This window comes from Otolemur garnettii, unplaced genomic scaffold, assembly GCF_000181295.1.
Source record: "Otolemur garnettii isolate 467f Iridium unplaced genomic scaffold, OtoGar3 scaffold00004, whole genome shotgun sequence".
Taxonomy (NCBI): domain Eukaryota; kingdom Metazoa; phylum Chordata; class Mammalia; order Primates; family Galagidae; genus Otolemur; species Otolemur garnettii.
Window position 1 is genome coordinate 10,744,927 of NW_003852399.1, and position 22,627 is coordinate 10,767,553.

The 22,627-nt window shown below is 39.7% G+C and overlaps 1 pseudogene; it reads right to left on the reverse strand.

Annotated features, from left to right (window-relative positions):
- Positions 1 to 19,878: 19,878 nt before the first annotated feature.
- On the reverse strand, positions 19,879 to 20,053 carry LOC111728096 (annotated as a pseudogene).
- Between the last annotated feature and the right edge of the window lie 2,574 nt (positions 20,054 to 22,627).

Genomic DNA, 22,627 nt, shown 5'->3' on the forward strand with positions numbered 1-22,627 from the left:
AAATTCCTATGATCTAACCCCCCAATCTCTTCCCCAACTCACTTGCATCTCATTAAGACCACTCAGTTCTTGGTTCAACTGCCTTTGATTGTATTGAGGGTAGTACAAACCTGTCACCCCAAGACATCCATCAGGCAACTGGCCGGGACATACTAGCCCCTTTTTCTGTAACCAGAAGTTATTTACTTAACAGACATCTCTCAGAAGAAGATGATAAGCACATGACCTACAGACACATGAAAAAAGGCTCATCATCTTTAATCATCAGAGAAACGCAAATCAAAACCACTTTGAGGTATCATCTAACTCCTATAAGACTGGCTCACATAACAAAACCCCAAAACTACAGATGTTGGCATGGATGTGGAGAAAAGGGAACACTTCTGCACTGCTGGTGGGAGTGCAAGCTAATACGTCCCTCTAAAGAAGTATGGAGAATTCTCAGGGATCTAAAAGTAGACCTGCCATTTGATCCTGCAGTGCCTCTACTAGGTATATATCCAAAAGACCAAAAATCGCTTTATAACAAAGAGATTTGCACAGATTGTTCATTACTAATTTGAAAAAAGAAAGCAAGTCCATTTACTTAGCCGAAGCTCCATGACAACACACACACACGCAAACATCTTTCTAATAAACATTAGCAACATTTAAATAATCTTTTAAAATTAAGTATAAAACATATTCAGAAAAATACAAAATGATGGGCATACAGCTTGATAAATTTCTACAGAGGGAGAACAGCCGTAGAAGCATCACACCAACTGAGAAACAGAAGATTCCTAACGTCCCCGAGCACCTTCGGCATCTCTGCCATCCGCATTCCCTCTCAGGGTAATGCTGTCCAGAGTTCTATCATCATAGCCTGGCTAGTTTTTGAACTTTCCTTAAATGGAATTAATTGGTCTCTAAGCTGAAGGGTTTGACTTCTTGTGTTCAATGTATGATTGTAAGATCATGCTGCTGCATGCCCCCAAAGTTCATTTGTTTTCATTGATGGAGATTAGGGCTCATCACCCTATTTCAATTAGCTTTATATATCAAACCTAGCACACTGCTAAGTGTTTATAAGCAGATGCCATATATGGATTAGAGGCAAGATCAGCAATGTGCTCAAATTTAAACAGCCCTATTTATTCTTCCCTATACAGTCTTCCACTTGGCAATAACCCAAGCCCAGCCTTTAAAATGGACTTTCAAATTGTGTATTTCTTGCCTCCCTTTAGCAAGCTGTGCCCCACCCATCTTCTGGCAACTCCCCTAACCTCCACCACAACAGCTGCTTCTCTGGTGTTCCCAAAAGTATGAACATTTGAGAAATGGAGGAATAATACTTTTTCTCCCCACCAATATGGAAAAATAATAACCTGGGCACAGAATGTTGGCCCATTTTTCTTTTTGTTAATTTCAAATTAAAATGAGGGTACAAATTTTTAGATTACATTGTTTTCACTTCTAAGGTAAATTTCAAGTTGTAGCTAAGCCCTTCACCCAGGGGGTATAGTGAACAACCCCTTCCTGGTTGGGACTTCACACAGAAGGATTCATTTATTTATTGAAGTTCCATGAATATCAGAATAAACATTTGTTCCCACATTAAAACAAATATATTGGCCAGGCGCAGTGACTTGCACCTGTGATCTCAGCACTTAGGCTTAGGTGGATAGATAACACAGGTTGGAGACCATCGTGAGCCAGAGTGAGACCCCATCTCTAAAAAAATAGCTGGGCATTGTGGCAGGCAACATTGTCCCAGTTACTTGGGAAGCTGAGGCAAGAGGATCACTTGAACCTAAGAGTTTGAGGTTGCTATGAGCTAGGATCCCACGGCACTCTACCAAGGGTGACCCAGTGAGACTCTGTCTCAAACAAATAAACAACAAAAAAGCAAACCTATTTAGGATTTATCTGGGCCACTGCTTTTTTCTACCATCCTAACTTGGTGGAGATAAAAGAAATTTGACCACAGTAAACTAAAGCAAGGGCTAATATAACATTAAAATAAGCAAATGCTGGGAAGCAATGTATTTGGTTAAGTCAGCCATGGAAAAAAACCTGAAATATGGAAGAAAGTCGGACACACTAAAAATGAAAGAAAGGAAGCATCCCAGGCAATACGGCGGCTCCACCAGTGTCTTTCCTGCCCATCCCAAAGGGGCATAAATAGAAATATTCTGGAATTTAGCACCACTGATATTTAAGCTCAATTTCCAGCAAGGTCAAGACTAATAGTGAGTTATTTGTTTTACTAACTTAGGTTGCAAGTGCCTTGGGCGGATCCTGTGCCTTCTTCTATATCTCACTCAGGGCCAAGAATACTCTCAGCCATCAACAAAACCATAATAGACCTAGAGCCTTATCCAAAGGCCAATGAAAACACACACACACTGAGCTAATGGAGACATTTACAGGCAAAAGATTCCTGTTTCCTTTCCGAAAAGGCCACCAAGGCACCCTGGCTAATTAGGTCTCAGTAAGTGACACTGACTGACTAGTGAGGTCCACCTGCCTTTGTGTGTTCACCACGCCTGTTTTCTATTTGTTCGGCTTTCATTTTTGGTTTTGTATTTCTAGCTATAAGTTAAAGGGGTTATTTTTAACATTTCAAAAGGCTTTATCTGATATCTAGCTTATAAGTTCACAGTAATTTCAGGAAAGTGGGAACACAATGTTTATCACTTCAAAAAGTAAATTTATTCATTTGGAGCTGCTTAGTTATTCCTCTCCTTCCCCTAGTTACCTTCCTTTTGGCAAAATCTAGAAAAGAAATTTTGTCCAAGGCCACTCTGAAATGCAATGACAAGTCTACGGATAAAATTCAGACATTTCATGCAATCTTGTCTCTGACTCAGCCTGGAAGTAGTGGTAATTTTCCCAGTATTCTTAGTAGAAGTATACTTGTGATTTGTCTAATTCAGCCTTTCTTTGTGTTTCTGAAAATAGCCCAAATAGATGGTGATAGACATTGCAAATATGGGGCAGGGAAGTAACACAGACTCAAGGACTAACCAGCCTGTCTATGAACAAGAATGCCTTTGACTTCAACCAAAGTCCAGCCTAGAAGGAAAGAGCACAGAAGGTGAGTGGTAACACTAGGAAGCTCAACAAAAATGACCAGAGCAGGTTCTGTAAGTCCTCGGCACAAAAATGCCTCTCTGTCCCACATATTCTCTTCTTCCAAAATACTAGTGGAAAATGATAAAACCATAAGTCATGGCCTTCACCCACAATAAATAAATAAATGAATAAATAGACAATTTGGGAGGAGCTTTAACGTGTCAGCATAAAAGTCAAAGCATACCAAAACATTGTAATGCAGTAAGGGAGATCGGGGAACGGACCCTAGGAATAGATACATCTACCGGCTGATTCTAGTTTCATTTGCTATTAGCTTTGTAGTTTTCTAAACTCTTGCCTTTGTTTCCTTATCTGTAGAATTAGGACTAGGAATGACATAGACTCAGAGCTCTTTCAACTACAAATATCAAAAACTTAACTCAAGCAAAATAAATACATGAATAAACATAAAAGAGCTTATGAACCATGTACCTGGAAAGCCTAGGCTCTGCCAGCTTCTGCCACACCTGGATTTAGGGACTCACTATTGCTAAGACACGCTATCCTCCATAAGTCGGCTGTCTTCTGAAAGGGCTTAATTTGGAAGCTTGTTTTCCCATGATAGTGGTCCCAGAACTCAAGGATAATTCCTTCACAGCTCCAAGTGTGATAGAGTAAAGACTTCTTTGTTCCAAAAGTCCCATTTGGGAATTGAACCTCACTTACTCCGATCGTGTGTTCATTCCTGGAGGGAGCCACTACAAGGAATTACATGCTATTACTTGGATAAAGGGCAATGGCTTCAGGAAAGACAAAGGCAACCTAATGTCCCCTAAAATAACACACATCCTAAGGCCACTGAAACAACAAATGTACAAAACTGCTCCCAGTGTTTATAAGTTTCATTAGGACAAGTAAAAAATGAAGGTGATTCTTCTTGCTGGACAAATCCTTGGCATCCAGGACACATTTGCCTGTATTAACTCCAGTTAGAACACATATGGACTGGTGCGACCTTCCTGACTTATCCAATGTTCTGCCAAAATGATAAGGAATGATTAGGTAAGGCTGCAAAATGGTGAGATTTTTAGCTTGATTGAAAGGGAGTAGGAGATTTAACTAGGTGAAGAGGAAGCAGAGCTCATGCTGAGGGGAAGTCATAAAACAAGTGGATGACTGTATGTTTTGCACCCAGGAAAGAATGTTGTCAGTAAGATGAACATCCCAGCCAATAGAAAACGACAAAGGGTGAAATGGATTTTGTAAATATTAGTAGGGAGGTTTTGCATACCTCCGGCAAAAATAACATCGAGAGAAGGCAAGTTGTTTAAAATGTCATTCATGAGGAAAGAATTTTTAAGAGCTCGTTCAACACAGCTCTTTGAAATTCCTTTTTAAGCTGATCTACTTTCAGCAGAGTGGCCTGTGTACAAACATAAATTTGACAAATTAAGTTTAGAGCTCTTCATTATAAGACACAATTAGCTCACTCTCACAACAACAGTGACTTATGGCTTCGAGAATGTTAACAAAAGCTTGGCCACAACTGAGAAACAAAAATAATTTAGAATAAGAAAATTGCATTAATATACATGATGTGGGTTCTAACAGGGGCCAAAACAAAAGCTATTTCCTGGATTTCAGATAGAGTCCTGTCCAACAACAACCTTATTTTGAGCATTTCAAAGGTAGACTTCAAATAAGTTATGAAAAATAAGATAGAAACATTTAACCAAATGTGAAAAGAGCCTTTTTAAACACATTAGGAGTGGCAACCGTAAATAATTTTTGCAAGCAATACTAAGCCAGACTTACCATCCTTCCGGTAATACACGTACATCAGGCACCAAGAATCTTTATTTCTGGCTATGATGAATTCAGATGAGTTCCCCATTCTCAAAAAGATGTCTACAGAAGGCGCCACTGGCTGCCAAAAACAGTATTCTCTCAAAATAGAAACCCCTTCTCAGCTCAACTTAACAGGTCTGTTATGACAATCTCAGGGAATTTAGCAGTCTGGGAGCTTTATTTCATGTAAATGGAGTGTTTCCAAGGTTTGAGGAAATTCACTCCATATTTCGGGAAATGAACATATGATAATTTTTACATGTTGCTTTAATAAACGATGCCATAGTTCTTTCTACAAGGCACTCTGAGCTGCTGAGGAAAAGCTGTTGTACATTCACAGCAAAGTAAAAATAAAGCATCACAATGAAATGAATATAATAAATTCACATCTTGAAAAGAGGGAAGTATATTAAGGCCATGATGAAAAAAAAATTCAGTTCTAAAACAAACAATTCCGTAATTCACCCAATTGTTCTTGATTAGTATAAAGTTGTCTCTAACACAAACTCCCCGAGGAGTTAATATAGCAAGTCTTCATTAGGACGGTGTGACGTTCCCAAACACCTCTGTTGCTCTGAGGGGTGGGCTTTATACTTGTGGATTAAAGGGCCCCTTCTGAAATCTTCCCCCACCCGAGGGCTCTGAATTCAAAACAGAGTTAAAGATGTGCCTAAACAAACTAGAGTTTTGAATTTAAGAGAAATGTGAACAGCTTTCTGAGTAGAAGTCAGCCCTGGGGTCAGGCAAATGAGACAGACACCTAACTTCATCTCCAGAAAATAGGAAAGGCTTCCATGAGTAAAGGGTATGGAAGCCTTGACATAAAAGAAAAGGAGAAAGAGCTATTCAGGTTAACAAAGTCTCAAATGATAATGGCATGTGCAAAGGATCAGCAGCCAGTGTGAGTATTTCTCTTGGGGGAAAAGGTTAGTGCCCAGTGGAAAGAATAGTGAATCATGGTGAAGTTCAGTGAGAAGAGGTTAGAGATGTCAGCATGGACAAGACCATGCAAGATCTCATAGACCATGTTCAGGATCTGAACCTTTATTCTAAGAGCAATGGAGAGCCATCTAAATCATCAGAAAATGCTACACATGACATACATCCAGATTCTGCCCACATTTTAAAAATGTCTTTACCCCCATTGTGGTCAAAGCCACTATCAACTTCTGCCTGGAATATTGCAATAGCCTCCTGACAGACTTCTCCACATTCCCTGGTTCCTTCCAGGCTCTTCTGCTGGTGGTCCCTATGCCTTAACTCTATTTTCTCCCGTAGCACTTACCATCTGACGATTCCTAAGTTGACTTAGAAATGCTTCATCTGTCTTCCCCATCAGAAGGGCAAGAATAAACTGGGGTTTTGTGGCTAGATAATTTGCTTTTAGAGGAGAGTCTGGCACTGCACAGATGCTCAGTAAAGTGTAGGTATCATTGAGGACTTGCTTGTCCTTCCTCTGCCCACACCTCCAGTAGCTTACATCTCACTTTGATGAAGTTTCAGACGCCTTAGGAAGGCTCATGGGGCTCTGCGGCAGCTGGCCTTCTAGCGGCTGCTTTTCGTCTCATTCCCTCTACTAGAGACACACTGGCTAGTCTGTTCCCTGGACATAGCAAGTGCCCTTCACCCACAGGACCTTTGCACTTCCTCTTCCTTCTGCCTGAAACACTCTCACTCCACATGATTGGATCCCACATGTCCTTCAAATACACCCAAATGTCACCTGCCCAAGATGCCTTTGTCTACCACCCTCATACAACAGCAGCCCCTTTCTGCCACTCTACTCTCTTCTTCCTTATCTGGCTTTGTTTTTGTTTTGTTTTATTTTCATAGTTCAGAAAAAATAAGAAAAAGCACTACTAATCATGTTGTGTATGAATATGTGTTATCCACCTAACCCTACTAGATCAATTCTGTGAAGGCAGGGTTTTATTGGGGTCATAACTGTTCCCTGGCATTTAGAACTATGCCTGATACATGCTAAATACCTGTACCACAAAGGAGTCAGATGGATACCAGAAACCACACCAGTTACTTCAAAAGAGAGAATTTAATATAAGGAAGTGATATCTGGTTATAAAGTTGCCAACTAGGTATGGGAAAGGATGCAAAGAGAACTCAGGTATCCAGGAAGCAGCAACTGTGGCAAACAACTACTAATTCTTATGCTGGAGGAACAAGGGAAGATGTAGAAATTTTTTTTTATTTATTTATTTTGAAGACAGAGTCTCAAGCTGTCATCCTGGGTAGAGTGCTGTGGCATCTCAGCTCACAGCAACCTCAAACTCTTGGGCTTAAGCAATTCTCTTGCCTCAGTCTCCAAAGTAGCTGGGATTACAGGCACCTGCCACAATGCCAGGCTTTTGTTATTGTTGTTGTTGCAATTGTCATTGTTGTTTAGCAAGCCTGGGCTGGGTTCGAACCTGCCAGCCTCACTATATGTGGGCCGGCGCCCTACCGACTGAGCTACAGGTGCTGCCAGGAAGATGCTGAAATTATTAAATCTTAGAAAGGAAGGTCTTTGAGGGGTTGAAACTCAGAACTTGAGGAAGGGGCTCTCCATGGTGGGTATTTTTAGCTCAGATAAGTGGACTGGTGGGATTAGGACCCTTTGAAGAGAGACAGACGGCCAGCAGGCGGGGGCTGTCATGATGGCAAGTGCTGAAACAACTGCACATTGGAAATGGTGCACTGGGTCCAGCTATAGCTACAGAAAGAAGCCACTGCTGCTGGGTGAGTGATCCCACTGGGAACAGAAAGCAAGATAGAAGCTCTGGGAGGGAGAAGAATGTCTCTGCTTCCTTTTCCAGCCTTTCAGTCCCCCTATGTCACCTACTAGAAGAGGCCATCATAGAGCCTATTGGCCAAGCCAGAATGTGGTTTGCACAGTCCTAGCCCCCAGCCTTACAAAGCTGAGTATAGAAGAGTGAGTTGGAAGTTAAGTGACAATAACTTCATAGTTTTCACAGTACTCAGTAAATGTTTGTCTGAACAAGTCATTGAAATGTTTTTGAACTTTTTCAAAAATCACTTAAATTGCTTGAAAACGAAACACGCTGCTAACTAGAATAAAAAGCAATTAAAAAAACCATTATCCAAAGGGCATAGAGGCAACTGAGGCTATCCAGAGACTAAGGACAAGTAAAATAATCAATTTCTATCTCAGGCAATGAAGCATATTCAGTTTCCTGGCAACTGAGGCAAAAATGGAAATATGCATTAGGAATTCGTTGTGGTCTTTGGTGCAGATAGAGAGGAGGACGCCTAGAGGAAGTTAGGATTGTTTTCTCAGAACAGAACCCTGATCTTCTCAAGCCTGTGTCCTTATTTGGAACCCCACAGTTCAATGCAAGGCAACATGAAATAAAAAGATTTAGTACATAATTATTACCTTATAGCCACGTATGTCTGTGTGCACACGTGAAGCCAGTTACTGTGGTGCCATCTTTCAAAGAACATCTCTACATAAACTGGCAAACATTTCTTTTTAAAAACTGAGATCCTGAGAAGCCATCCAGATGAATTAAGAGCAAAAAGCATGCCTGAAAAACAGAATAAAACCACTTGTAGGCTGAGAGTGACTGAATCCTTACAAAAGACATAATAAATTGTTGCCTGAGGCTATTTAAGATTGAATGTCTAACAAATACAGTGAATTTTTTTGTTTTGTAGATTTTATGCTGAGTTGTTCCTTATGAAAGTAAAATGCCAATAGTCCCCTACCACTTCAAGTTCACCCCCAGACAATATGCCAGGTTATTAGCATGAAGGAATGCACTTGGATTTCCTTTTTTTATAGCAGGAGGAGATGAAGTCAATTGATTTCATATTTGTATTATGTTGATAAAAATTAAAAAGACAGATGCTATAATTTTGTCTTATTTGACCTCATTTAAGGCTGGATTGAATTTCATCATAAGACTATTTCTACCTATTTTAATTTTGATAAATACATTAATAAATAACGATGACCATAACAATAGCTCAGGGACTGTCTGGCTTGTGTGGGTTGGCCCATAGACAATTGTTGTCCATAGAACCACAGTCAGATGATGAAACAATGAAGTTTACACATGGCCTTGAGATGTTCTTAATGCTGAGACATTTCAGTACATAACTATCAAAATAAATTGTTGTAATTTATATAGTCATTATGGAAAACAGCATGACTATTTCTTTCAAAACTAAAAATAGAGTTGCCGTATGACCCAGCGAACCCACTACTGGGTATTCATCCAAAGGATAGTAAATCAGTATACCAAAGGAATACCTGCACCCACATGTTTATTGCAGCACTATTTAGAATAACAAAGATCTGAAATCTACCTAAGTGGTCCTCAAGAGATAAAAGGATACAGAAAATATTTTATGTATACACGATAGAATACTAGATGACTACAAAAAATGAAATCCTGTCATTCACACAACATGGATGAGCCTGGTGGACATTATATGAAATGAAAGCAGCCAGGCATAGGAAGATAAATGGGATATGATCTCATATGCAAAACAGTTCCCAGAGAAGGAGATTGGGCTGGTTTTTCGAGAAATCGGGTTTTGAGAAGTTTGGGTTGGTTTAGTTTTGTTCTGAAGATAGGTGATGTTGTAGCATTTTGTAAGCCAAAATGAATGATCCTAAAAAGGAGGGGAAATGAAACATCACAACTGAATTGCAGGATCTAACGCCTAGAGAAAAGGAGGTAAAAAGGTTTAAGGACATTGGTAAAGGGATTGGTCTTAGCAGTAGTTGAGAACAAATGATGAAAAGTTAGTTGAATTTTTAGGAGGAATATAAGATAGTTCACATCCAAGCATACTTATTTTCTCTCTAAAGTAAGCCTCAAATTTATGAACAGGGAAGAGGCCTATGGAGAGAATATGTTTGAAATTGGAGCAGAGAGGAAAATGTCTGAAGGTCTCTGAGAGAAAGAAAGTGCATGTCCTAGGGAAATTTTATGAGGCAGCGTAGAAGCCTCAGATTTTCAGATTTTTACTATTATAGTATTGCACAAAATAAACAGATAATTTGGTTTGGCTAGGCTTGGGATTTTGCCAGATAAGTAGTATCATGGAGGGAGAGTGGAGGAGAGGGATTAAGAATGTTTCCTATTAGTATAGAGTATAAATGTCTTAATGTAATTATTAAGTAAACAAGATAAGGATTATATTGACCAGTGTGATGTAAGCGTTCCTAATTCTATATGAAATCAGCACATTGTACCCCATAAATGCATTAATGTATACATGATCTATGTGTTTATGATTTAATAATAATAATAAAGGAACGTTCCCAAGGGAGTGTTACAGCACTAGCTTGTGAAACATTTAGGCCAAGGAGAAAGGGACGTAAAGGTGATAGATGGAGGAAAGGAGTCAGGCCCATGGGTTTAAAATTTGAATGAGGTCAGAGAATGTTCTCTCAGGGAGTATAAAGAAGGTAAACTCGAAGGTTAGCAAGTCAGAGAGAGGAGGTTTGGAGTTAAAATTTTGAGCATGCTGTAACTATTGATGAAGACAGGAAAGCTGAACTAGGATGGAGAAAAAGATTGTTGCAACTAACGAGGTCAGGGAACCAGGAGACCAGGGAGCAGGCTAGATCATCCACTTCCAGGATCATCCACTTCTCCAGTTATTTCCTGGTGATCTCAGACTACTTTATATCCATATTTCTCAGTTCTCCACCTAAAAAGGTCAGCAGTTCACAAAGCTGTTCAAAAATCCAGATCAGTTCATGTAAGTAAAGTGCTTTCCACAGTGCCCAGCATAGTATATAGCAAGCATTCAGTAAGTGTTTGAAATTAGTACTATTTGCATTTGTATTACTTTTTTTTTTTTTAACAAAATGATGTGAAAGGTTCTGAGTTTATTGGATGTTCATTCTATGGCAGGCACTGTTCTGAGCACTTATCTTTTTTTTTTAAATCTCATTTGATCACTCCAATGTCTTTACAAGGTAGGTACTATTATTATACTCACTTCACAGATTAAGGGAAAAAGCACAACTAGAGACAGGCTTTAAACAAAGTCATCCTGTTTCTGGAGTCTCTGCCCTTCCCCACCATCGTAGGCACAGGAGGGACAGGAAACAGGTGAAGACATCATGAACGAGAAGACATTGTCTCTCTTCACAGTGAGGGAGGAGAACACACTGGTCGTAAAAACACAGGAACAACAAGGAGGAGTAATGGATAACAAAGCCCATGACTTGTATGTCCAAGAATCTGGGGTTTTGAGGACGGAAGGAGGAGAGACCGCCTGCAAGTGACAGTGGGGAACAAGGCTTACAACACACAGAAGCATTTCAAGCATTTCCGACCAAAGGACAACATGAAAAAAATAACTTCAAATTTGGGCATAGAGTGAACTTGGCAGTTCCTTAGAATTCTGTCCTTGTCATTGTATTTATATCCCAGGGAGAGGAAGTTCTTGCAAAGCCCTGTCCTTTAGCTCAGTCTTGTTAAGGACTATACTGAGTTTAGGGGTGAAGGTATGAAGTTAACCAATGGGATACTGAGATGATTTTTGGACCCTCAGACCAGTTTCCAGGTGAAAGTATTATTTTAAAAACAAAGAAAACCGTCAAATTCAGGGACTTCACTAAAATGCAACATTTCTAATTCTATTTCTTTCCACAGCAGGTTCAAAAACAGATAGATGGAATGCTTTTCAAAACTAAGTAGACAGGCCTGGGCACAGTGGCTCAAGCCTATAATCCTAGCACTCTGGGAGGCTGAGAAAAGTGGATTGCCTGAACTCAGGAGTTCAAGACAAGTCTGAGCAAGAGCAAGACCCCTCTTTAAAAAAATGGTTGGTCTTATGGCAAGTGCCTATATCCCAGCTACTTAGTAGGCATAGGCAAGAAGATCACTTGAGACCAAGAGTTTGAGGTTGCTGTAAGCTATGACACCATGACACTCTACCATGGGTGACAAAGTGAGACTCTATTTCAAAAACAAAGCAAAACAAAACAGGGTGGCACCTGTGGCTCAAAGGAGTAGGGCGCTGGCCCAATATGCCGGAGGTGGCAGGTTCAAACCCAGCCCCGGCCAAAAAGTGCAAAAAAAAAAAAAAAAAAAAAAACTAAACAAACCCAAGTAGACGTAGATGAAGGATCAGCAAAGTAGAGCAACCCAACCAAATTCAGACCACCACCAGCATTTGTATGGCCTGAGCACTAGGAACAACTTTTACATTTTTAAATAATAGAAAAAATTAAAAGACTAATAATATTACCTAACATGACAAAATTATATGAAATTCAAATTGTAAATGAAAGAACTTAGAACACTTTAAACCTCAATTAAGGAAAATGCCATCCCACCTGCCCTCCCCCCCAACCGGAAAATTCTATTCTTTTTATTCCATTGCAAAATTGTATAGCTGATCATTATTATTATTATGTTTGGAATTTAATCAATAAGAAGTTGGAGGAAATTATTTTTTCTCCTTGTCATGCAATTACATATGAAGGCTTTCCAGAGAGTATCCAGCCACATATGTTTCCATTTTTTATACTTTTCATATTCTTATGTTTACCATTTAGCCTCAGAAGTTTAAAGAATATACTGCTGGCAAACTTGTTGACTCAATCCAAAACTGCTTCCTAGGTCCATTACATGATAAGTCTATTGTTACCTGTTTTCCTTCTTATCCCAACAAAAACATGTAACTCTTGTGGGAGTAGGAGAATAATGTGCAGAGAAAGTTTATATTGCTATAGTTATCATCACGTGAATGTTATGAGTATGCTCTGTGGATGTCTGTGTGTAAATGTAGCCATTTGATCATGTATTCATTCAACTCATAGACAGTTATTGATCACCTAATGTACACCAGACACTGTCCCAAGTGCTGAGGATACAAAGTTGAAAATACTAGTCATTGTGAAAATACTAGTCGTTGCTCTCAAGAAAATCATAGTCACTATTTTATTATAGTGGTAATTTTGATAGAATTTAGGAAGAACAAAGAATTTTCCTTTACGTGAATAGGCTCTCCTCTTTATCCCACTCAATTACGAGCTATTATTGGTTATAGAATTTTAATGTTTTATATAACAGGTGATAGAGTCACTGGTTTTCAATCTTGGCTGAAAAATTGGAGTGAGCAAATATGACATCTCTCTGCTACTTTTTACTCCATTGGAGTAAGTGTCTTGTGACCTCTGTCCCTCCTCTACTTACCCCCTATTGTGTCATTTAATTTGTTGGCACGCCATTGGGATAAAGTCATGTAAGTTCTGAGCCTTGGCCAAGCTGAAGTGAGCATTGTCCGTTATCATAGCAATTGTGTTGCTCATCTGTGGATTCAAGACCTGAAGCCATTTCCATATTTTTCAGTAGCTAACTGTTATCCTTTTCTTTCTAAATTGTCTCTGACATCAATTGCCCTGCAGGATTTCAGTGTGGGTTTGGGAGATTGAATAGCCAATGAATACGGGACATTCTTATAGCATGCAATCATAACTTGTATTTAGCTTTCATAACAGAATCCTATCCAAAACCATCTCAAAGACGCCAAAACCAATTCAAAACCACTTCCTAGGTCCATTGCATAACAAGTGGATATGTTCTTTCTCACCACATGATGAAGGGCACTAGGTAACTAGATGCCTCATCATATGAATGTGAAAGTATGTGTCTGCCTATTATGTCTAAGCTACAAAGATTTCTGGTTCCATGTTGTTTATTGAACATTTTTCTATTCACATTCATTACTCTTCCTCCTTTAACTCCTGGGGAGAGTGTATTGCTATCTCTCTTCCCTCACATCTTACAAAACATAACTCTTGTGGGAACAAGAGAATTAGGAATCTAAGGCTTTTACACAACACCCACAGATCAAGAAATAAGGGAGAAAGAAAATGAGTATTTAATGGTTGCACTGATAGAAACAAAGAAACCAGAGGGAGGACAGAGTTATTTTAACATTAAAAAAGGTTTTTCATTTCCCACCCTAAACTCTACGAAGGAGACTGGGTTTATCTCCCTTGGAAAGACCAAGGATTCAGGAATTCTGACTCAGTTCAGCAATCATCTGTTACCCAAAATGTCTCAGAGGCAGTGGTAGAGATTCTCTGTAAATCCCGAGTCCATGGAAAAGAAGAGTCCATTCCTTTCCTTTTAAATTACAAGCACACCCAGCTGAGGGCTCTCAAGTTGTAGCCAGTGCATTTTGTACAGACAGAAGGGATTGGAAGGAACGAATGAAAGAATAAATTAAAGACTGCAAGGGAAAAAAATTGAAGGAAAAACATAACAGAGAAAGGAAGTACACAGGGAGGTTGGTGTTACATTCATTCCAAGCAGCTGTCCACACTTTGCTCCACCCCACAACCTGATCAATGAAAAGATATTTCTTCAACTGTTTTTCATGGCCACTGAAACTGCTAGCATTATCAAAAATCCTAAAGGGTGTATTAGAACAGGGATGTATTTTAACTTGATGAAACCAGTCTGACGCCACTTTAGTAAGAAAGTATATGAAATGATTAACGAAGTTTATTTTTTCTTTCTTTTTTGAGATAGAATCTCACTATCTTGCCCTCAGTAGAGTGCTGTGGCATCACAGCTCACAGCAACCTCAAACTCTTGGGCATAAACAATTCTCTTGCCTCAGCCTCCTGAGTAGCTGGGACTACAGGTGCCTGCCACAACACCTGGCTATTTTTTTGTTAATTGTTGTTTTAGCTGGCCCAGGACGGGTTTGAACCTGCCAGCCTCAGTGTACATGGCCAGCACCCTACCCACTGAGCTATTAATAAAGTTTTGAGCTTGGGTTAAGCCTATTCTATACCCAACATCATCAAAGCTAGAGTCTTCAATCCAGTTCATGTGCATCCCACATCTCTGGAAAGACACAACCATGGTTTAACTTTCGTCATACTCTTTACATGCATTCTAGATTCCCCTGTCTCTCTCACCATCTCTCCGAACTTTGTCATCAGCAATCACCAAACTAGGCCATGTCTATTTGCTAAATAATTCTCATCTCTGTCCCCTTCCTTCTCGGCACACCGCCACTGCATCTATCTCGGCCATTCAATCCCTTTTCTGGATTTCTGATATAAACTAAGTGGTCTTATTCCTTGACTCTACTTAAAAGACACTCATCTAAATTGTAAATCTGAGCACATTACCTTGTTGTGCATCTTTCTTCAGGGCTTCCCACAGCCATTAGTATAAAATTCACACCTATCCCCTTTGGGGCAGTGCTTTTCCTTTGCAGCCTTTCCTGAAGAAACCATCTCGTGTCTTTACTTGCTTGGCAATAGTGCCATGGCTTCCAATATTCGAAGCTGTCTCATGCTTTTGCAGCTTTGTTGCAGTACTCACTGTTCTTGCCCATCTCATGAAACAAGTGTATTTATTTCATAAATGTAGGGACAGTGCCTCGTTTATCGTAGACATGACACTTAACATCACGTCTGGCACTTAGTAAAATGAGGCAAAAGATCGGTAACTTACAAAGCAAGCTGACATTTTCGAAAGGAAGGAGTGTTTGCTGGCTGGGTGCAGGTATCACAGTAATAACGACAATATATTTTCAACAGACCTAAGAAAACATAACAAGCCCCCAAATAGGGGCCAAAGCGAGAAGGCTAACGTGACTGATGGGCACAAGGGGAAAAAAAGTAATACTCAAAAATAGAATAGTGCATAATTTTTCAGAGGACTGGCCCTTATGTAAAGGGTGGCTCAAAAAAAAAAAAAAATTACCGCCCCACACAGGAGTCAAGAATACCAATTATTTTCCTCTTAAGTAGGGCCAGACCAACTCAACAGAAAACCAGAGAGGACGGGCGCTGCATTCCTGGAAGGAAGCCGCTGGTGCTGGTGCCATCTGCCTGGCTGCCGGAGGAGACATGATCCAGGAGCCACCCAGCTGAAGGCTGGTACACCACAGACAGACGTGCTTCTTGGAAAAGACCTCTGGCAATTAGGAATTCAAGCTTAGCCCCAACTTTTCAGATGAAGCCTTCTAATTTTCCTTTCTCCTCCCCTGGGCCTCTTCCAGGAAACCTGCCTTGTCCTCTGCTGTGGTTGGAAAAGATCAAATGTGCCTTTTACCGAAAAGGCAGGAGTTTCCTCTCCTCCCTGCTCCTTTGTGCATACCCACATGTGGCAGCTCATCCAGGAACACTCCTGGGGCCTGACATGGGGCCACCTCAACTCTGTGCCACTCTGAGTGTGGGACGAGAGCACATAAGGTCAAGGTAGAAGACCAGACCTGCTGGGCCAAGACAGCAAATGATAATAGAATAATGCAACCATGAAAAACGCCATGTTGAATAGAATTTTTCCGTGTATACTTTGAGCCAAGACAATATTTTGCATGCTTTTGTGCCGTTCCATTATGATCTCACTCATGTAACTAATTTAACTAAAACTTTACCAGAAGAACTAGACAAAGCCATAAAAAGCCCATAGCCTACTCTATCAACTGCAAACAAAAAGAAAAATCAGTTGTTGAAATGAGAACAAGAGATTTGACTACATCTTGGCACCTAGCCTGTTCTTCAATGTTCCAGCAAGGTTTCCAAGCTTATCCAGATGTTCTCCACCTGCTTTCCTTGGATAAACAGTACAACCTTCCAGTAGGTTTCTTCTACACACTCAGCTCCTCTAGTCTACTCAGTTGTACTTATAATCATTACAGCACAGAATGATTCTCTTTGACTTCCATCTCTCCCTCTCTCTCTTTTTCTCTTATCATCTTGGGAACTTCTGGAAGACAGAGATTTGTCCGCATCATCTCAATTTATCACCATCAGGTCACGCCTTCCTTCTTACTACCACTTCCCACACTTTTCACTGCTGGATATAAACTCATTATAACCAGGAGGCATAGTGCATTTCAGCACAAAGAAGACAATCCATAGATTTGGTTGCTTTTCTAATTTGGTTAAAACATTGCTCAGTCACATATTACCACGCCCAGTGTTTTGAGGTCAAGTGTAATTTTGGTCATTTTCAGCAGCTTCCTTTTTTCACATTAAGTTAAACCCTGAAGATGGAAGAATTTTTGCACAATCTTGTGCCAACCCATGAGAAGGCTACAAAAGTCCAGGTGTTATTAACACTAAATGTAATTTTGAACTTGGGACAGGAGCAACAATGTGGTTTAGGTCATTTCTCACTCAGGATGCTCACAGGAAAGTGTCTACAAAATTCGAGCAGTATCGCCAAGGAGGCTAGAATATCAGAGTGCTCCTGGAAGTGGAGAGTCCAGAGCACCACCCAGCACACTCATCAAAGGGACACATACAGTATTTTATAGACCAGAGAGTTCCTGGCCTAGGACCAACTCAATTTCTTTGACAGCTCCACAGTATTTTTAGCCATGGGGCTGACCAGTTTCCTTTCTGAATAATACTCCTCTTTGGCTTATTTAATTCTTGATTCCTTCTTCCTAATGTTAAATATTATATTACTGTGTATTGTCAAATCACTGCCACGTTTCTTGTGTTTCTGGTGCCTGTATCCCGAAAACTCTTCTCTCCATGGGCATGAGGATTAAAAGTCTTCAAAAAGTAAAAAGAAAAGACATGAACAGAACAGACATATTCCACTTTATTTTCTACCAGAGTTTGAGCCCTTCCAGCTTACCAGGCATCGTTAAGCACTTAGCGCATATTGTTGCATTTAATATCCCAAACTGTAAGCTTAGGTATCGGTTAGTATCTCCAGTTTTATATATCAGGAAATAAACAAAGAGAAACTGTCCCAAAGTCATCTGCCAGTACATGATCAAGCCATAATCTCAACCTAGGTCAGTGGGATTCCAAACTCTGCTACCACTCTTCAGTGACTTTGAGGTCTGCATCTTCATTTTCCTTTGCTTTCTCCAATTCCAGCCATGTTCATCCATTTCAAAAGAATCCTTGTCTAACAGAACTGTGTGTCACATAAGATCACAGAAATCACAGGGTTTCTTATTTCACAGATGATATAACTAAAACTGAAGGAAGTTAAATGACTCATAAAAGATGTCAGTTACTCTATGCCATCTCAAATGACAACTAGGTTTTTCTTGTCCTCCTGTTGTTCTGTTCTTGTGACAATACCATAGCCCTTATATTTGCATTATGCTTTTTGGATGAGCAGTATTTCTTTCCTTTACAGAAGCAGCTCTATTTTTGCAAAGGAGGATGAAACATCTCACAAGCAGAGATCCAAATTCAGCTAATCCTGGAATCACGCAGGGGTTAGGGACACCAATCCCCAACAGAGCTGCAAATCCATGTATAACTTTTGATTCCTCCAAAACTTTACTAACAGGCTCTTGTTGACTGGTAGCATTGCCAATAATATAAACATTTGATTCACACATAGTTTGTATGTTACATATATTCTATACTGTGTATTATTTTAAACCATTATGCGCATACCAGATAAACTAAATATTTCAGATGCTTAAGGCATCTTGGTCATGAAAGATGATAGGCTGCAGGCTGTTCCTCCATACTTTGGAAGTTACCCATAGGAATTCACTCAGCTGGTGGATGAGACTTAATACCAGCCAGGCCATGCTAGGCAAACTTCATATTGGGTCTATTTGTTTTGAAATGACCTCCCATCGCCCTTTATCCCTCCTTTGTCTCCTGCCATTCATCTTCTTCCCTGCTTTTCTACTCTCGGTCTATATAGTTTCTCATCAATTTGGCTGCCCGAGCATAAATTGTACCAACCTCCTTCTCCTCTACCTCCATCACCCACTCTCTTCTTCACTTCCCTGAATCCTCATTCCCTAAGGTAGATGATCTCACTCGAGGTCTTGGGACCTTTATTGTTTCTTTCCTTCTCTTCCTCTACCCCTTTCTATATTCTGAGAGCACCCATGATCTTTCAATACCTTCCTTGACCTGTCCCCTGCAGAAGAATTCCACCAGAATGGAGCATTGCTGTAATTTGGGGACCTTTCCAGTACCTCTTGTCCATGACTACATCCATTAACTCAAAACTATCTGAATACCACTCCTTCAAGTCTTGCTGTGTCAGGTGGTTAGTGAGCAATACAATTAATAAGCTCATCCCTGCCCCTGCATGAGCTTCCTAATGTGTCAGCCCACAGTAACCAAATTCAAAAGCACGTGTGTACAGAAGACCCTCTTTAGGAATCTTTTAAGGACAGGTGGCAAAATAGGTTCTTCAAATTCCATAATGCAGACCAATCCTACTGACATCCTTGATCTTTGAAGTGAAACTCATTCATCCAAGTCTTGCTAATTACCACTTTATTCCATATCATGTTCATTACTTGTTTCTAAATACATGGTTTATAATTTCATTAGATGGTCTGAATACTTCATTTGTCCTTTATTTATAGGATTTATTCTTAATTTAAAAAGGGATACGAGCTAGTTTTAACAATCAAATCTAAGAACACTGAAGAAAAAATTAGCAATCTCACTCCATCCCATGTGGTCTATCCCACCAACCATAAATAATGAATGTGAACAGTTTAGGATGTATTCTTCCACCCCATTCTCCATGGTCCAAAAAGTTGCATTGAAAATAAAAGAATATGCTCACTCAAAGATATACACACATATAAACAAAGTATATTGTGTTCCAGACACAGGATCATTTTATGCATATGGGTCTTTGCTTCCTTTTGTTCTGAATAGCATATCACGAACATCCTCTGGTCATCATGTTCTCTGTTATAGAGCAATATAATCTAGTCGACTTTCCTACTATTAAAAGATATTCAGGCTGTTCCCAGTTTTATTGCCACTATAAATAACAATACAGGAAATATCACTGAATATAGCTTTACATTTTAGTGGCTTTTCAAACTGTAAGATGTATTCCTCAAATTGGAATTACACAGGTCAAAGAGTATGTACATTATTTTCCTGAAAAGGGGTGCTTAGAACAATTCACACTCTCATTGACAATATCTGAGATCGTCCATATGCCTAGGCAGCTTACAGTATGATTTTAAAAATTCATAAAATATTATTTGTGTATATATATGTATATACACACAATGTATGTATATGGGCTTGTGTCTAATACAGTTATACCTTTAAAATGAAGGTACAAAGGTAGAAAGAATGAGTTCAGTTGGTTCGGGCCCAACTTTAAAGATGTTTATCCTAACATTTTTACACTTGATCTTAGCCAAAAGGCTGAGAAGCGATATCCTAACATTTTTATACAGGTTAAAAATGATTTTAAATAGTTCCTATGATCCTTCTTGGAGTGTGAATGTGAAGTAGGGACATTTTAGAAAAGATAAATGCATTTTTTAAGAAGGGTGTGGAAAGAGGGAGGGTAGTATTATTGCCAGGAAAATTTCAAGAAGACTGCTTTGATTTGATACAGGTAGATAAATAATTTAACTGGTTAATTCACTTTACTGGCAATCTATGCAGCCACTTGTTCCCTACAGCAGCTCAGAGTGCACGTTAGAGCCAATGCAGTGTATGATTAATAACGATGATGGACACAGTCACAGTTGCTAGCACTGACTGAGTGGAAGGAGTTGGCTGCTCTTCTAAGTGCCAAATCCAGTTCCCTGATACCACTGTCCACTGCACCACCAACACCTGCAAATTGCCTGTGCTCTCTGGATTGACACTTGGTTCAAATCACATAAATGAACTGATGGTGTGGACCACTGGGAATTAAGTTTGAGTTTGGCACATTCTGCCTACATCTCCACCTTGCTGGCCCCAGAGTCTCCCTCTCACCCACATTGTTCCATAGAAACCACTAGAGAAATTCACCAGGTGCCCAATGCAATAAGCACTGTCTGCAGTTTTCTCTCCGTTTACATCAATCTTTATAAGCAACTTTCACTTCTGTTAGCAAGCATGTTAATGCTTCCTCTTGCCTGGTTTTCCTCCATTTCTCCTTCTTTCTTTCTTTCCCCCTCCCCATTATTCTCTTTAAAGCCTGGTTCCTCAAAGATTCTGAATTTAAATATTTTATCCCTCTTTGGAAAATCCAATTCATATCCATGAAATCAACTACAATCAATCAGGGGTCCTCAAACTTTTTAAACAGGGGGCCAGTTCCCTGTCCCTCAGACCATTGGAGGGCCGGAGTATGGGCCCTGGGATGAGTCAGCTGCTAAGCAGGACAGGTAGCAGTGGCAAAAACACCCAGCAGGCTGGATAAATGTCCTAGGCTGGCTGCATGTGGCCCATGAGCTGTAGTTTGAGGACACCTGATGTATGGGTTTCCAATAGATGAAACTAAAACTCCGGGCCTAAATCATTTCTGAGAACCATATCTTTTTTTCAACTACCTAGCAGAGGCACTAGATATACACTTGTCTATGATTAGAACATAATATCTTCCCCTTTAAGGAAACACTGACACCACCACATGCTTCTTATTTTATTTTCTCTGCCAACGTTGCACCCACATTCTCTGCATATCATGACTTATCCAGCTGACACTCATACAACAAATCCAAGAACATCATCCTAAATACCTCCTTTCCCTCCACATCCAGTAACAGTAGAAGTCATTCATCGAACTTTGATGTGGAGTCATATTATTTTCATATTTTTGATCCATTTCATTAAAAAGAGTCTTGCAAAATAGCAGCTATGATTCCCCACTTCATGGATGATAAAACTGAGGATAATAGATATTAAGCAACTTCCGCCAAGTCATACAGGTAGTACAAAGCCATCATGGTATTTAAATGAAAGATAATCTCACTGAAAAACCCAGGTATTTTCACCTACACCTTGCAGCTTCTCACCCAGTGCTGGTACTGGTAGTATTCTTAATAGCATGCATTGAACTGTCAGATACTCATACCTTTTCACAAATGATTTTATTTAATCCACACAACTACCCTATGACTAGGTAGTACTACACATATCTCATTTTACAAATGAGGAAACTAAAACTCAGGGAATTTTACAACTTGCCTTTCATGAATGACTCAAACAGAGAAGCTAGAAAGTGGTTTTGGTAAGACTCAAAAAACTCTCAATTTCTGGGATTTTCATCCCCTAAAAGCACTCAAATCTCCACTGCTACCACCCTGGTCCAAACCCTCATTACTCCTCCCTGCGCTATTTGCCTCTTCCTTCTCTATTCCCCTGAACCAACTCCACTCCATACACGGCTCCTTTATTAGCACATAAGACATTTTTTCCTAGCTGTTTACCTGTCAAAGGCTTCATAAGAGCAGATATTTAATCTTATTCATCTCTTCTTCCATCTGAACATCAATACATTCTAGATAAATGGATAAACACTTGTATAGCTTCCCCAGTCATCAAGATGGCTTGTTGATGAACAAATCTCTAAGTATCATCTTAGCCACCCATGGGCAGAGAGACAGATGGATGGGGAGGGGAGGCGAAGGATGGGTGGAGGGAGGGTGATTGGCGGGATCACTCCTATGGTTCATCTTATAAAGGTACATGTTAATCTTTCTAAATGTAAAATATAAATGTCTTAACACAATAACTAAGAAAATGACATGAAGGCTATTTTAACTAGTTTGATGAAAATATTTCAAATTGTATATAAAAACAGCACACTGTACCCCATGACTGTGTTAATGTACACAGCTATGATTTAATAAAAAAATCAAAAAAACAAAGTCTTTAATAGACCAAAAAAAATAAAAAAGAAAAGAAAAGAAATGAAATCAGTACGCTAACACCAACACAGGCTTCTTCTTTGATTTTCTCTGCTAAGTATTTGGCAAAATGTTCTGCAATTAAGACAAAGGTGTAGTCAAA